This window comes from Sorex araneus, chromosome 5 (assembly GCF_027595985.1).
Source record: "Sorex araneus isolate mSorAra2 chromosome 5, mSorAra2.pri, whole genome shotgun sequence".
NCBI classification, from domain to species: Eukaryota; Metazoa; Chordata; class Mammalia; order Eulipotyphla; family Soricidae; genus Sorex; species Sorex araneus.
This window is the reverse complement of record NC_073306.1, coordinates 64,172,186-64,189,895: the sequence shown is the minus strand read 5'-3', so window position 1 is coordinate 64,189,895 and position 17,710 is coordinate 64,172,186.

The window sequence follows — 17,710 nt, the reverse complement described above, 5'->3', positions numbered from 1 at the left end:
TTTATCTATCTATTTATTTAGCTATCTAAGTGTTCTGGGAGATCTTCCAAGCAGTGCTCAAGTGACCCAGGGATCTCACTTGTGATTCTCAGCCAACCTGGCCAGAAGTTCAATGAAAGGGCCCAAAGCTGCAGGGCTGTTCAGCCCTCAAGGGACTGGGAAGTAACAGAACAACTCCAAAGTTTCCAGGGGTCTTCAAGTACATATCCCAGATGCTGGGGGGTGGGGAGCCTCTGGGACCACACCTGTAAATGTTAGAGAGACCAAATGGTGCTGGGAATTAAACTCTGATTAAATTAGGCATAGATTATTTTGTACTAACTTGGAGTCCCTAAAAGAGTTTATCCTAAATAAAATGTTTTCCCTTTATATAGAAGAGCTTACTTCATATTTAACTTTTTGTATTTTGAGATTTCTAAGCCAATAAAAAGTTGAAATATTTTGTTTTTCTTTTTGGGCCACACCCGGTGATGCATAAGGGTTACTCCTGGCTCATGCACTCAGGAATCGCTCCTGGCGATGCTCGGGGACCATATGGGTTGCTGGGAATCAAACCAGGGTCGACCTCGTGCAAGGCAAATGCCCTACCCTCTGTGCTATAACTCCAGTCCATAAGTTGAACTATTTTGACAATGAACTTCTTTATGTCTTTCACTAGTAGCATTTTTCTTATATCTCTATTATTTCTTGCCTAGTCAAGTGAAATCAACTTATAGCTATCTTTGGATTCATGACTGAATATTAGGTTGAACCTAAATATTATGTTGAACTTTATTAGGTTGAAGTTAAGATATTTAGTCATCTTTATATGTTCAATTTAGTAGTAATTATAATGAAACTTACCAGGTGAATGTCTAATTCTAATTGATTCTAAAATTATTAGCTTAATTATTTTGAAAAAGATATTCACAGTCTCTTGCTCTGCTTTAAATATCATTATAAATTTTATTGTATTGAATGTCTTATAATATATTACCATCTTTATCACTTTTAAGATTCAAATCTTCACATCTGATCTAGAATATCAACGCTTCAGATTTTTTAAAAGAAGGAAAAACATTTAAGTTTAAAAATTTCCCCCTTCTTTCTCCCTCCCTCCCTCCCTCTCTCCCTCCTTCCCTCTCTCCCTCCCTCCCTCCCTCCTTTCCTTCCTTCCTTCCTTCCTTCCTTCCTTCCTTCCTTCCTTCCTTCCTTCCTTCCTTCCTTCCTTCCTTCCTTCCTTCCTTCCTTCCTTCCTTCCTTCCTTCCTCCCTTCTTTCCTTCCTTCCTTCCTCCCCTCCTTCCTTTTTTCCTTCCTTCCATTTGGGCCACACTGAGCTATGCTCAAGGCTTTCTCTAGTGGGACTCAGGGATCATAACTATTGTAGCTCAGGGTATGATATGCAGTTTCAGGAATGGGTTCTAAGTTGGCCATATGCAAGACAAGTGCCCTATCCGCAGTTCTATTTCTCTAGCTCCAAATATATTTCTTCTTCGTGGACAACATTTAGAAATCAGGATCTGGATGCAGTTGTATTCATTGTTATGGAGTTCATTGTTTTTAGGCCAAAAAAGTGCTCCAGAGACAACCTAAGTTTTATTGTGAAAACAAGTATAGTCGGGTTATGTAAGTAAAAATGTATTTTCTTTCCTTCTCCCCTTCCCTTTTTTGTTGTTGTGCTGATGTGGATTGGACACATAATTATGGTGCTTGTACATTGGATTGTGGTGCTTGCTTGGGACCACATATTTTATTCCTGTGCATACTCAATACTCTGTCAGTCCTTTGGTTGTGGTGTCCATTCCCATTCTGGCTGGGTCTCTCTGGGGATCACACATGTGCTTGATGTAGTATGGGGCAGGTTTGCACTCTTTCATGATGTTTGCTTGTCTTTTCACTGCATATCTTAGCAGGAGTTGTACACTTAAGTCATGCACATATGATTGTAGTGTGCTGGAGATAGTAAACTATGTTACAGTGTTGGGTTTCCAAACAGATGACCTATAGGGACTGTGGCAATTAATCACACTAAGGTCAATTGGATTGGCACTTTTGACCTTTATCCGGGGTGATCAGTTGAAGAGAATGAGGTGAACAAACATATAAGAAGATGAACAAACACACAAGGACTGTCCAAACTTTAGTTGGCATCCATCAGTTGCCCCACAGGCTGGCCACTGATTCAATGCAATATTGCTTCCCTGCTGAGGCTTCCAACATGTGGGCTATTGTTGACAGAGTTATTAAGGACAGTTAGTAAGCACATTAACATTCAATAGGTCCATGAAGAGCAAAGGCTGGGGTATTTCACTTAGCCAAATCAGCAGGCACACTTAAAGTACAAAATCATGATAATTTCCTATTCTATTTTTACCAGAGCTACCCTCCAAATCTTAAAGACTCTAAACAGTTTTATTCTCTTCTTTCCTGGGCACAAATTTGCCCATTTATATTCTATAAACCCTAGCTGTTTTGCCTAGAAGACTATCTTGGCCTTGGTGTTTTTGTTAGAAAGGATGATCTCTCACAAGAAACCATAATCTGTGTAGATCTGTATATGTTGGGGCAATTGGCATCACACCCAAGTCCTCATAATTAAAAGCAGGGACTGAGCCATTACTTGCCTTGCACCCCATCAATTTTTAATTAATAAATTAAAAAATTATCTTCTTGAAATTAGAGATAGCACAGCGGGTAGGGCATTTGCCTTGCATGTTGCCAACCCAGGTTCGATTCGTCTGTCCCTCTTAGAGAGCCTGGCAAGCTAACAAGAGTATCCTGCCCGCACAGCAGGTACCCGTGGTGTATTCGATATGTCAAAAACAGTAACAACAAGTTTCACAATGGAGACGTTACTGGTGCCTGCTCGAGCAAATTGATGAACAACGGGAGGACAGTGCTACAGTGCTACAGTGCCATAACACTAATCCTGAACTCTTCCCTTCCTCCATCCCTCCCTTTCTTCTTTCCTTCCTTTCTTCTTTCTTTCTTCCATTTTGGGCCACCCCTGAAATGCTTTAGGGTTACTCCTGGCTCTGCACTCAGAAATTACTCCTGGTGGGACTTGGGGGGCCATATGGGATATCTGGGATTGAACCCAATTGGCTGTGTAGGTAAGCACCCTACCAGCTGTACAATCAATCCATCCTGAATTTCTCACTTTGAACTCACTCTTTTCTCTGCTTAGAGTAGTGCTCACTGTCCTTTATGTTTGGCTCATTCCTATTTATTCTTTATTTTTTTGAACATTACTTTCTCAGAAGAGAGTCCCTTGACATTCTCAATATAAATATTTAAGTATTTTACTCTACAGACTTTCTAAACATTTATTTATTTGCTTATTTATATGTTTTAGAATACCTGAATTTTAAAAAATTTCTCTTATTTATAAAATTATCTAGTAATAGGTCACTAAAATTAACTGGGCAGTAAACTAGGCAGAAATCATTTTACCATGAAAAAAAACAAAGGGAAAATTCAGACTCTGTTTTCTATGGACAACCCACAATTCAGTGTTATTCAGAAGAAGTTTAATAGAAACATTTTATCATACTAGAAGAAATTCAGTCATAAGTTTGGAATCTATTCAAACTTTATGTGCAGTGGCACAATATTCTGCTAATGCAATTGGTTTACGTTTATCTACTATTTGTCTAATACTGACAATTAGAAAGGGAGCCATGCAACAGGTATTCGGAACAATGCTTAGTATTTCAGAGTCAGACAGCATTTCATTTCTCTTCACACCATTGATTCTCTATGTACCTGGGCCTCCTCCTCTTCAGTAAAATCATTTTTGATATTGAAGATCTTACAAGTCTCCTTAGAAGCTTCCCTCTTGATCATGTTGGCAACAGCCCTGAATGTAACATCAAGCAAGTCTTTGATATCTAAATAGTTTGAAGATAGAATAAATTCAAAAAAGTTTCCTTGTTCAACTTTTAGAAGTTCTTGGCCCCAAACTGTAATAATTTATTTTTTTAAAATCATCTTCAGGGGGCTGGAATGATAGCACAGCGGGTAAGGCCTTGCATGCGGCCGACCTGGGTTCGATTCCCAGCATCCCATATGGCCCCCTGAGCACCGCCAGGAGTAATTCCTGAGTGCAGAGCCAGGAATAACCCCTGTGCATCACTAGATGTGACCCAAAAAGCAAAATAAATAAATTAATAAAATAAATAAATAAAAATAAAAAATCATCTTCACCAAGAGCATCCTTGTGGGAGGAGCACCACTGAATGACCCTTTATAATATTTCTGCATTAGCAATTTTCAGGGAACTGGGTCATAAACTCCTTCATTGTTCATTCACAAATTTTCTAACAACATGGTTAAGAAAAATGGAATTCCTAAGCGGTGCTCAGGAACACCCACCCCTACCTCACCTCCAGAAATATTCAGTCAACATAGCTATGGTTCAACGTGAGGGACAGAGGATGCTCAGGCCTTGTGGTGCTAGGGACTACCAGAGGGTCCACCAGGGACAAACAATGTTTGGAGGGATGGAAACTGGTTTTCATGAAATTCCAGGCCCCTTAAATATGGTCTTGATGGTTAGTGATTGTTCAACAATTTTCTTACAGTTTCAAATCTCTCTCCTTCATGTCTATGCAACTTACTTGAAGGCATGGTGTTTGGTCTCAAAGAGACAGTGGGCCAGAAGTTAATGAGAAGAAGTAGAAAACAGAAAAATAAGGCCATTAGAAAGAATTTGTGAGTATCTATTTATTTGGTTAATTCTGTCTCTCTGTGTTATATTTAAAATTTTGTATTGTCATTTTTTTGTTGTTTCTGTAGTCAACAGAAGGCTGGGCTGTATATTCATCATAGGTCACTTGCAATGTTCTGACTTTGGCTTCATATTTGACTGGTGCTACTCACTATTGCTGCACCTGACCTCTCCCTGTGATCTTGACTTCAAAGCATAGTGACTGAAAGGAAGGATTTGGGGAAGAAGCATTATAAAACGAATTAGTGGGAGCCAGAGCAATAGAATCACTTCCACCACATTCTATTGCTTCTAAGGATGGCCAGCCCAGATCCAAGATAGTGGAATGGGAGAATTATATCCTACCCATTTATGGGACAACAATCAAATAATTTGCGATCATCTTTTATATGTGTATAGGGTGGGGTGGGGGAAGTGGAACACACCTGGTAGTAGTTAGTGAAGCATGTATTGCTAGGGATCAAACTGGATGCTCCTGCCTTTTAAGCCATCTTTCCAACACCTATGTCCACTTTTCAAAAGTTTCCCACAAGGATAGCATTAAAAATCACCAATTTTATTGCCTGGGTAGCTAATAGAGGGATTTGGGTGCATGTGTTGCATTTAGCTAACTCCAGTTTGATTCCCAGGACTGTATGTGGTCTCCTGAGCACCACCATGAGTAGTTCCTGAACACAGAGCCAGGAGTAAACCTTGATCACAGCCAGATGTGACACCAAAACAAAACAAAACAGACTTACAAATGCTAAAGGCAACAGGTTGTGATAACTGGCCTATAGAACTGAGCTTTCCAGGGCCCGGTGATCCCTAGCACAGAGTCAGGAGTAATCCCTGAGCATTACTGAGTGTGTCCAAAAACAAAACCCATAAAAGAACTGAGCTTTCCAAGGGCGTGGGCAATGGGTTTCAGGGGGTAGGAATCTGATAGGGTGGTGGAGGGAAGTGTACATTGGTAAGGTGTGTGGTGTTTAAATGTTGTGTGTATGAAGCCCTGTCATTAGCATTATTAAAAATCATGCAGTCTCAAATAAAATATAAGCAAAAAATAATTGTTTTATGATCTACTATAAAAATATTTACAAATGAATAAGTGAATGTGAGAGTGAATGATACATACCTAACCATGCCTGAAAGACATGTGCTCCAAATTCCCTACTTCTATACTAGTAATAAATTAATTTTCACGAGTCACAGCACCATTGGACATAGAGCCGTGGCAGTAGTGCACACAGTGGTTCATCCACTGTGGGGTGCTGTCAGCCAACCTCCAGGTGACCTGGGACTCGGTGTAGTTGTTTGACCTGGTACAGACCTTCTGTGATAGGGCCCTGCTCTGCCAGCTGCTCAACAACCTCCGGGCACACTCCTTCAACCTCAAGGACATCAACCTCAGGCCGCAGATGTCCCAGGTGCTGCCCAGAGACACAGGCAGGTGAGTGTTTGTCAGTGTGTAGATCATTAAAACATGCCAGTTGACCAAAAACTTACATTGTATAGACTGGGAACACTTATAAAGACGATTAGAGGCTTCCCCAAAAGCCTCCATCTCTCTAGGAGAGCCCGGCAAACTATCAAGAGTATCCCGCCTGCCACGGGCTCTATGTTGAGAGACTGGCAAGCTACTCGTGGCATATTTGATATGCCAAAAACAGTAACAACGACGGTTCTCATTCCCATTGGGCTGCACTAACATGTTTCAGGGATGAATGGAGACGTTATTGGTGCCCGCTTGAGCAAATCAATGAACAACAGGATGACAGTGGCAGTGATATTAAATCACTTGGAACAGTTATTAGAATATAGTACAACTTAATACATAAAAATTTACTAATTATATGGATAGAATAAATATACAAATAGCAAAAAAATGGAAAATATGCTTAGGTCCATTATGAAAAATAACCCCAAAACATCTCATTATTTTTTACATCATTAAGTTTGCATATGTATGTAGTTCTGACTTTTTAAGGAGGGAATAGGTTGGTAACCTAAACTGAATAGAGCAGAAACAAAGTTATAAATAGGAATTATAATGAAGAGAATTAATGAGCATAGTTTTTTGGAAAACCAAGTTATTACTGGAAGCTAGCAGAGGTCAGATTGAACAGTAAGTTGAACAAGCCAACTGAGGTTAAGAATCCTGACTCAGTTTTCTACTCTTTCACATGTTGATTCGTGTGTGTATGTGTTCTAAGAATATGAAGATGCACACACATACACACATATAATTTTATTAAGGCACCATGATTTACAAAGTTGTTTATATTCGGAAGTTAGACTTTCTATGTTCCAGTACCAATCCCACCACCAGTGTCTTTTTCCATCCATCAAGGTTCCCAGATTCCCCAGCCCCCCTTCCCAATCCCCAGCCTGCCATCTTAACAGGTTTATTTAAACCTGTTTATTTATTTACTTTAGTTGTTGAAACATGACTATCTTGTTTTCATTGTTGTTGACTGATTTGAATATTTCACTGTATCGCTCCTTTACACCATCCTGTACTTGAATTCCCTTGGCCCCTACTCCCCATTGCTTCCTGTCTCTTTCTTCAGCCCCTTTTCACCTAGGAAAATATTTTAATGCACTTATTGGGCTTTTAAAAAATATTTTTTACAAATACACAAAGCTAAAAATTACCAGTGTTCAAGTTACTTTGCAGTAAGGTTAATGTGTATATTTAAGATTTGTTTTGCCCAAGCCCTCTACGACATTAAAACTACAGGTATCTTCAAAGATGACTTGCCACTGAGTAGGCAAGTGGAAACAGAGATAAACAAATAGAAGCTGCTGTACCTCTGAAGAAACAGTGACCAGAATACAAAGACCATCCACAGAGTGAGAAAGGATATTCACCCAATACCCATCTGATAAAGGGTTGAAATCAAGGATATACATGACACTGGTTGAACTCCACAAGAAGAAAACACCCAGCCCCATCAGAAAAAAAATGGGGCAATGAAATGAACAGAAACTTTCTCAAAGAAGAAATCAGAATGGCTAAAAGGTACATGAGAAAATTATCCACATCACTAATAATCAGGGAGTTTCAGATCAAAAAAACAATGGGATATCATCTCATACCACAGAGACCAGCCCACATCCAAAAGAACAAAAGCAACCAGTGTTGACATGGATGTGGGGAGAAAGGGACTCTCCTTCACTGCTGGTGGGAATGCCGACTGGTTCTGCCTCTTTGGAAAACAGTATGGACGCTTCTCAAAAAATTAGAAATTGAGCTCCCGTTTGACCCAGCAATACCACTTTTGGGAATATATCCCAGAGAGGCAAAAAAAGTATAGTAGAAATGACATCTGCATTTGTATGTTCATTGCTGCACTGTTTACAATAACCAAAATCTGGAAAAATCGGAGTGCCCAAGAACAGATGACTGGTTAAAGAACCTTTGGTACATCTATACAATGGTTCTTTTTTTTTTTTTTTTTTTGCTTTTTGGGTCACACTCGGCTATGCACAAGGGTTACTCCTGGCTCTGTACTCAGGAATTATCCCTGGTGGTGCTCACGGGACCATATGGGATACTGGGAACCGAACCCAAGTCAGCCTCGTGCAAGGCAAACGCCCTACCCACTGTGCTATCACTCCAGCCCCCAACATCTATACAATGGAATACTATGCATCTGTTTAGAAATGATGAAGTCATGAAATTTGCATATAAGTGGATCAACATGAAAAGTATCATGTTAAGTGAAATGAGTCAGAAAGAGAGGGACAGACATAGAAAGATTGCACTCATCTGTGGAATATAAAGTAACAGAATAGAGATTAACGCCGAAGAGTAGTAGAGATAAGGATCAGGAGGTCTGCCATATGGCTTGGAAGCCAGCCTCACATGCTAGGGGAAAAGGCAGCTCAAACAGAGAAGGGAACACCAAGTAAAGGGGCCTGGGAGGACCCGCTCGGATTGGGAGCTGCCGAAATAGACTGTAGACCGAATACGATGGCCACTCAATACCTCTATTGCAAACCACAACACTCAAAAGGAGAGAGAGAACAAAAAGGGAATGCCCTGCCACAGAGACAGGGTGTGGAGGGGGAGGAGGATGTGGTGGGTGTGGGTGGGAGAGATACTGGGATCATTGGTGGTGGAGAATGGGCACTGGTGGAGGGATGGGTACCGATCATTGTATGACTGAAACGCAAACACAAATGTTTGTAAATATGTAACAGTACCCCATGGTGATTCACTAATAAAAAGAAAGGAAAAAAATTTGTTTGCTCAAACTAGACGATATCTTTCTTCAAAATTATTATTGTTAAAAAGGCCAATAATATAGTATAAGGATTTAGGTGTTTGTCTCGCATGCAACTGACTGTGGCTGGCATCTTGACATCGTATATGGTCTCTCAACCTCTTAGGACTAATCCTGAACAAAGATCCAGGAATGGGCCCTGAGAACAACCAGGTTTGATGCCCCCTCCCAAATTACTATTAGAAATGTATTTCCTTATGATACAATACCCTAAAATATACATAGCCATGTGAAACAAATATATTCCTTCTATCTTAAAATTTAATCTGTATAGTTTATTACTTAAAAAATATTCCTTTTTATTCACTTTTTTTTCTTTTTCAGATTTGTCACAGGTTTTGAAGGTTTTTAAAATTTAAACTGAAGGAATGCAGCTTGGGGGTGGAGTACTTGCCTCATATAGTATGGGGCCATGAGTTTAGTCCCTGGCGTTGTCATTTGTGCTAGGTGAGATTTCTGACAGTGACAGTGTGAACACTAGTACCACAAGTGTGAACCCCAGTCACACATCAGTGAGAACAAAGAAAAATCAAGGAAGGGAAACAATAAATAAACATGAATGTTGAAAAAAAGAAAACTAAGCTGATGGCAGGACAGATAGCTCAAAGACCTGGAGTGCAGGCTTTGCATGTTGGACCCTGGGGTTTGTATGGCTCCTCAACTAGCATGGCTACTCCAACTCTCTAGCGTGGACCCAGGAGTAGTACCTGAGTACCCAACAAAAACCAAAGCCCAATCCAACAGGCAAAAGACCCAAACCCTACACAGAAGTGAATGTTATGATTATTTTGAGGAAAAAAATTTAAGTACTAGATATTTTTTTAACAGTGGAACAAGTTTGGATTCTTTTGACATCCTTTAGTATTAGCATAGTTAAAATCATTGCTTTCAGTTTTCCCTTTTCTTTATTCCAAATTACAATAGTTAATTTATGAATTGGCATTCAACATAAAATGTTCCATCCAAAAGTACTCTTTGGAGGGTTATATTTTCAACCTTTTAACTGAAGTTGTTAAAACATCCAATTAATTATCCTTCATGTAGTATGAATTACATATTCATTTTATTCTTTACTGTAAGTTGTAATACAAGGTCATTTTATCCTTCACTTCACTTGTATCACTTGTCATCCCATTGATCTTCTATTTGCTCAAGCAGGTGCCAGTAACGTCTCCATTTGTCCCTGTCACGTGTTAGTGTAGCCCAATGGCATCTGCTCGATTCAGGAACACAAAGAGCCTCAAACCATTTTGTTCAGGGTTTTTTTTTTTTTTGGTTTTTGGGTCACACCTGGCGATGCACAGGGGTTATTCCTGGCTCTGCACTCAGGAACCACTCCTGGCGGTGCTCAGGGGACCATATGGGATGCTGGGATTTGAACCCGGGTCGGCTGCCTGCAAGGCAAAAGCCCCACCCGCTATGCTATCACTTCAGCCCCAATTGTTCAGGGTTTTGACGAAGTCTGACATCTCGTAGGTGGGCTGCCACGCGGTCTTTTGACGTCTCGTGGAATCCAGTCAGTAACAGCTCTAGTTCAGCAGTCATCTCTAAATCACATTACATGTCCGAACCATCTGATTTTCTACGCCTTGGCAAATGAGACAGTGTCACTGATTCTTGATCGTCAATGGAGGTCAGAACTTTGAATTCCTTCTCTCACTTGAGTGAAATATGATATTTCAAGCATAGGTCTTTTTTAGTTCCTCTTTGGGATACCCAAATAGCGTTCTTATCCTGTTTTTACAGGGCCAAGGTATCTGAGGCATATGTTAGTGTAGGAAAAACGGTGGAGTCGAAAAGATGTGCCCAGAACTGGAGGGGTTTTGTCCTCTTAACCACTTCTTCAATGCTCTTGAAGGCGTGCCCTACTGCTCTCTTCCTCCTGCGCAGTTCTGGCGCCAAGTCATTCCTCATGTTGAGTTCTCTAACCAGGTACATATAGCTGTTGCATTCAGAGATGTTCATTCCACATTGAGAGCAAATGGAACATCAGGAACTAGTTCGTTTTTCATGAACATTGTTTTGGTGAGATTCAGCTGCAGTCCAACCTTTCCACACTCACAGTTGGAGTTGGCCAACATTTGTGCCACTTGGTTAATGTTTGGTGTTATTAGAACAATGTCATCAACAAAGCAGAGGTGGTATAATTGCTGCTTAGGTGGTGTAGAATCTTCTCATTCCTTCCCATTCCAGTTGTCACATGATGTTTTTGAGGGTGGCACTAAAGAGTTTTGGTGAAATGGTATCACCCTGCCAAACCCTCTCTTTATGTTGATGATTACTTTCTTGTAGAATGGTGAGATCCTGGTGGTTAATCCGTAATACAGCTCACAGAGGATCTTGATGTACTGAGTTTGAACGTTAGACAGAGAGGCATCTTGAACTCTTATGAAACTTCAATAAGCTTGGTCACTGTGTGGATATGGTCAATCGTGCTGCATCCTTTTTGGAACCCAGCTTGCTCACATGGTTGTCCTTCGTCTAGTGTTCTGCCTATTCTTAGTGACTCTAGTGAACAACTTGTAGATGACGAACAACAGGCAGATTGGGAGATAGTTGCTGATGTCGTGGATGTCTCCCTTCTTATACAACAGAACGGTCCTGCTGGTTTTCCAGTGGGACGGAACCTTGCATTTGGACAGGTAGTGTGTGAAGAGCCGAGCCAGTGTACTGATCAGTACTGGAGGCAGATTCTTAAGGTGTTCGGGTCTGACCTTGTCTGAACCAGTGCTGTATTTGTGTCTTTACCAATGAAATGGCATGTCAGATTTTGGAAGGGAGGACGTTGGGAACGACATATCCATCCTGCGGAATTTGGTATGTGGGAGGTGGATGTGGCTGTCAAAGAGATCCGAGTAGAAGTCGTGAATAATCCTCTTCATTGCCCTTCTGGAGGATGTGATAGATCCATCAGGACATCAGAGGGCAGTCATCTTGGTCTTGTAGTTGGTGAAGGACAGGCTAGCACTGCGAATACTTTTCCTGGCTTTGCCGCATAGGCCAACACTGCTGCTTTTCTCTCTTTGAGGTCTTCCTTTATTGCTTCTCTGCACAGCTTTGTGACTCGGACGTTAGCTTGTGATTGCCTGAGGCTCATGCCAGACCATGTTGGCGAGTGAGTTCGATTGTTTCAGAAGACAGGTGTCTGTTTGTGACTTTACCACTCTTGGCATTTCTTGCGCAGTCATGGAGGTGCTCAACGGGTCAATCATATTCCTTGTCAATGTTGTCAATGACAGCATCTTCCCACATTGCTGCAATAATGCCAAAGAGCTCCCAGTTGGTGGTAATTCTGAGATTTATCTTCTTAAACTTAAACTTTGCAGTCTTTTCTCCCTGCTCGTGAAGTAGAATTTTGCATGAAGAAAACGGTGGTCTGATCCCGTTTGGAATTTTGGGACACAGCGACATCAGTCAGGCAAAACTGTCAATTGAATATGATGTGGTCAATTTCATTGTGGAACTGTCCACTGGGAGACTCCCATGTATAATGTTTAGATTGGGCCTTCTGGAACTGTGAATTACCATGGATGGTCTTGGTCAACATGATGAACTCAGACAGTCTCTTACCCTGTTCGTTCCATTCTAGGCCACGGGTTCTGATGTGGAGTTTTTCAGGTGACTTTCTCAGTCCTATCTTGGCATTAAAGTCACAGATAATGATCTTATAGAAGTTATGGTTTTCTTTATAGAACTTCTCCAGTTCCATGTAGAACTCCTCAATTTCTTCTTCATTGTAGTTAGATGTTGGTGCGTAGACGATGAAGATAGAAACTGCCAGCAGTGATCTACATCTATTCAATCATAATTGTCCGATTTGAGTTGTTAGGCATTCAAATGGATCAGTGCTCATGACCAATTTCTTGTTGACAAGGATACTGACACCACCGACACACCTGTTGTCACATGTTCCTAGGAAGAGTTCTTCTCCAGTGCCGAAAACGGCGTGATATGATCGATGCCTTCTTGTCTCAGTCAGACCAATAATGTCACACTTGATCTTCTGTGCTTGCACAATCAGGTCCTCGATGGATGCTTCCAATGCCAGTGTACGTGTGTTGAAAATACAGACAGTTATTTTAGTCCTTCATTTTGGCAGTCTAGTTTGTTCGAGATTTCATCAGCTTCTCCTTGCTCATCCTTCTTAACGCTGCCATACTGGGGGCTCTTTCAGTGTCAGGGGCAGAGGCCTATTGTTGTTACTGTTTTTGGCATATCAAATACATCATGGGCTCCTTGCCAGGCTCTACCATGTGAGCAAGATACTTTCAGTAGGTTGCCGGGCTCTCTGAGAGGGATTGAGGCTATTAGGGTGGCCTCTAATCACCCTTACTGGTGTTCCCATGGTTCACACCATACTTGAACCCCAACAAATATGGTGCGGGAATTATGGAAAATGGGTATTAAGTGTCTTATAGTGTGTGGCATGACTGCTTTGCAGCCGTGCAGTCCTGAAAGCAGCCTGGAGAATGGCGGTGGCTGAGTAGTGGAGGTAGTTATTTATTTGGTGCCAGTAGGGTGGGGTCTTCTGGGTGTGATCCCTGGGGCGCTGGAGATTGGGGGAAACAGACAGAAGATTTCTATTTCTGGTTCCTGTTGAGCCTGGAGTCCAAGGTCACAAAGTTCTGCTTTATCTGTTTCTGTGGGGCTTCACTCATGCGTGAGGCTCAGCCTGAGTGTTCGGAAAGTGGCCTGGAGTGTGGCAGTGGCTGGGTAGTGGGTATCATTTTACCTATATTCCACTTTATACTTTAACAAGAGAAACATGTACTGCTTTCTTTCAATTCTCATTATTTTTACTCTATGGGTAGTCTTACCATGGCTAAAATGAATGGTAGCTACTGTAGTTAAGCTTATTTTAGATTTTGTTTACTTCTGGAAAGGATTCACTCTGAACCTTTCTGTAAGGTAAATAGAGATAATGGCACTTTTGTTTTCACCATCACCTTTATAATCATCATTATTATTATCATTATAATACTTTGTAATCATTATTATAACCATCACATAGAATATTTCCTCATAATCTGGAGAGTCATATCTGGCTTAAGTTAGTTTTTTGTTTACCCATTCTTCTTAATGGCTACAAGAAAAGCCAGAAATTTTAGAAACACAAATTTCTCTTTATAAGTCATGATTTGAGTCATGGATGCAAAAACTTTATAATTTTTAATTCTCAGAGCATGTATACATAATCAGAATCAGAATTTATGATTCAGGTTCATCCATTCTGTCTGCATATATATATTTATAATGTTTCTATCATGTATTTTCCCCCATGACTGATTCCCAAAGATATTTTGTTTGCAGTCTTTAAGTAAAAATTTGCAGTATGATCCACTCAAGAAATAATTGTGCTATAAATTCAGGGTTTGGGTTTTGGTAGTTGTGATCATAGTACTTCTGGATCTGTCTCTTGCTCTGTTCAGTGGGAATGAATACAATTCTTGGGATGCTCTTTTTGCAATAGTTGTAATCTTCAGTTGATAACCTGCATGCTAAAATACTTTGAAATCCTGTCACTGCCACTGTTATCCCATTGCTCATCGATTTGCTTGAGCAGGCACTAGTAATGTCTCCATTGTGAGACTTCTTACTGTTTTTGGTATATCGAATATGCCAGGGGTAGCTTGCCAGGCTCTGTTGTGCAAGCAAGATAATCTTGGTAGCTTGCCGGGCTCTCCAGGGGGAACGAGGGAGGAAGGGATCATACCTGGGCCGACCACGTGCAAGGCAAATGCCGTACATGCTGTGCTACTGCTCCAGCCTACTTTGAAAACCTACAAAAAATATTTTAACCACCCGCCATCACAAAAAGAACCAGACATGATTTGTTACTAATAAGTTGAATTTCTTTTACAGAATAGGGTTGACACCATGGTATGAATAAATAGTAGAAGGGAAATATTCTTTGGTTTAAAGTGGAACAATTACACTTCATAGCTGGTGTCATGGGGATAATTTGGTATTGTGCTAGAAGAGCTTCAGAGAAGTCCTAGAAATGCTCACAAGACACTATGTTTTATCCACCTTATTTCTTTGTCTATAAAATATAAAAAATATAAAAGATAGGACACACCCTTTGAACTTAGAGACTTCTCAGGAGAAAATGTGCTAGTAACCGCTGTTGGAGAGGATGTGGGGAGAAAGGGACCCTTCTACACTGCTGGTGGGAATGCCGACTAGTTCCGCCCTTTTGGAAAACAATATGGACGATTCTCAAAAAACTAGAGGTTGAGCTCCCATTTGACCCAGCAATACCACTGCTGGGAATATATCCCAGAAAAGCCAAAAAGTATAGTCGAAATGACATCTGCACTTATATGTTCATCGCAGCACTGTTTACAATAGCCAGAATCTGGAAAAAACCCGAGTGCCCTAGAGCAGATGACTGGTTGAAGAAACTCTGGTACATCTATACAATGGAATACTACGCGGCTGTTAGAAAAAATGAGGTCATGACGTTTGCATATAAGTGGATCAGCATGGAAAGTATCATGCTAAGTGAAATGAGTCAGAAAGAGAGAGACAGACATAGAAAGATTGCACTCATCTTTGGAGCATAGAATAATAGACTATAAGACTAACACCCAAGATTAGTAGAAATAAGTACCAGGAGGTTGTCTCCATGGCTTGGAGGCTGGTCTCTCATTCTGGGCAACTCAGAGAAGGGACCACCAAGTAAAATGTGGTCGGAGGTCATGCGGGAGAAGGGTGATGCATGCCGAATATAGACTAGAGACTGAACACAATGGTCACTCAACACCTTTATTGCAAACCACAACACCTAATCAGAGAGAGAGATCAAAAGGGAATACCCTGCCATAGTGGCAGTGTGGGGTGGGGAGAGATGGGACTGGGGAGGGCGGGAGAGATGCTGGGTTTACTGGTGGTAGAGAATGGGCACTGGTTAAGGGATGGGTTCTTGAACTCTGCATGGGGAAAACATGACCACAAAAATGTATAAATCTGTAACTGTACCCTCACGTTGATTCACTAATTAAAAATAAATAATTTATTTTTTAAAAAGGCAGCTAAAAAATAAAGTATGTGTTAGTATAGGATGAACTGCAAGATATTCTACTGTAGGCAATAATTAGTACTTATTGATGAAATAAGAACACCTGTCATTGTCACTGTCATCCCCTTGCTCATCGATTTGCTCGAACAGGCACCAGTAATGTCTCTATTGTGAGACTTCTTGTTATTGTTTTTTGGTATATAGAATATGCCATGGGTAGCTTGCCAGGCTCTGCCATGGTGGCAAGATACTCTTGGTAGCTTGCGGGGCTCTCTGAGAGGGGTGGAGGAATTGAACCCGGGTCTTCTGCGTGCAAGGCAAATGCCCTACCCGCTGTGCTATAGCTCCAGCCCAAGAACACATGAAGCTTAAGAATATTTAAATACATGCACAATATCTTCAGGGTTTGGAGAGATTTCAGTGTAATTTTGAATGGAACCAGAGACATTTTCTTGAGAAAAGAAATGTTGACCGTGTTTCAATTCTGATGATAAGACTGAAAATGGGGCTGTTTTGTTCATTAGAATAAGCCTGATATACTCCTCTGCTGTGAGAAATTGGGCAATTCAAATTTTCTTCGGATAATCTGAGTCCACAACTATATTATATAAAGTTGATTTCAGAGGACCCAAATCACATGATTGTTCTATAAATGAAAAATCGCAAGACATTTATTACAGAAGAGAGGAATTTTTTTAATAATAAATTTATTTATTTTTAATTAATGAATCACCATGAGGGTACAGTTACGGATTTATACACATTTGTGCTTATGCTTCCCCCATACAAAGTTCGGGAACCCATCCCTTCACCAGTGCCCATACTCCACCACCAGTAAACCCAGCATCCCTCCCATCCTCCCCAATCCCATCTTCCCCCACCCCACCCTGTCACTGTGGCAGGGCATTCCCTTCTGTTCTCTCCCTCTAATTAGCTATTGTGGTTTGCAATAAAGGTGTTGAGTGGCCACTGTGCTCAGTCTCTAGCCCTCATTCAGCCCGCATCTCCCTTCTCCCACATGGCCTTCGACTACATTATAGTTGGTGATCCCTTCAGAAGAGAGGAATTTTTGAAGTCGCTCACAAACCAGAAAACAGAACAGAGGAATATAACATGCCTTGTGCAAGTTCTCAGAGGTTGGACGGTGAGGGCTGCAACTTAAAACCAAGCATCCATGTGGTCTGCTGCAACCATATGGATACTGGGGCAGTTTCTAATATGGTACTGAGTTGAATCACTGGATGGCAGGGTAGGAGGAGGAAAAAGGTGTTAGATCTGTGTGAGTTAGGTTAGGGTGACGCCTTAGGTCTAACGCAGGAAGAAGTGATCTCACACCAATGGGTTGTGATGGAGCACAGTGTTAATCCCCTCAAGATCTAACCCCTTGACCTTCGCAGACGTGTCTGAAGCTTTTGCTTGCAGACTTGGGGCATTGGAGAGCTGTCTCTCGGATCAGCACCCCAGAGAAGGACAGCTCCCTCTGGGGTGAAGCACTTTGCAAATTCTGCTCAGCCCACCCAGCCCGAAGCCAGCCCGCGGGTCCAGCCCCGGGACAAAGGCTCTACCCACCCGCATCTCCTCCTACCCCAGAGGGCTTAGCTTACTCCTCTTTCAACACACCCTCTCAAGGACCTCAAGGACGGTCCGAGTCCCCTCGAAAGGAAACGGTTTAGGGCCTGAACTAGGTCAACTCTTCTAAAGAGGACTGC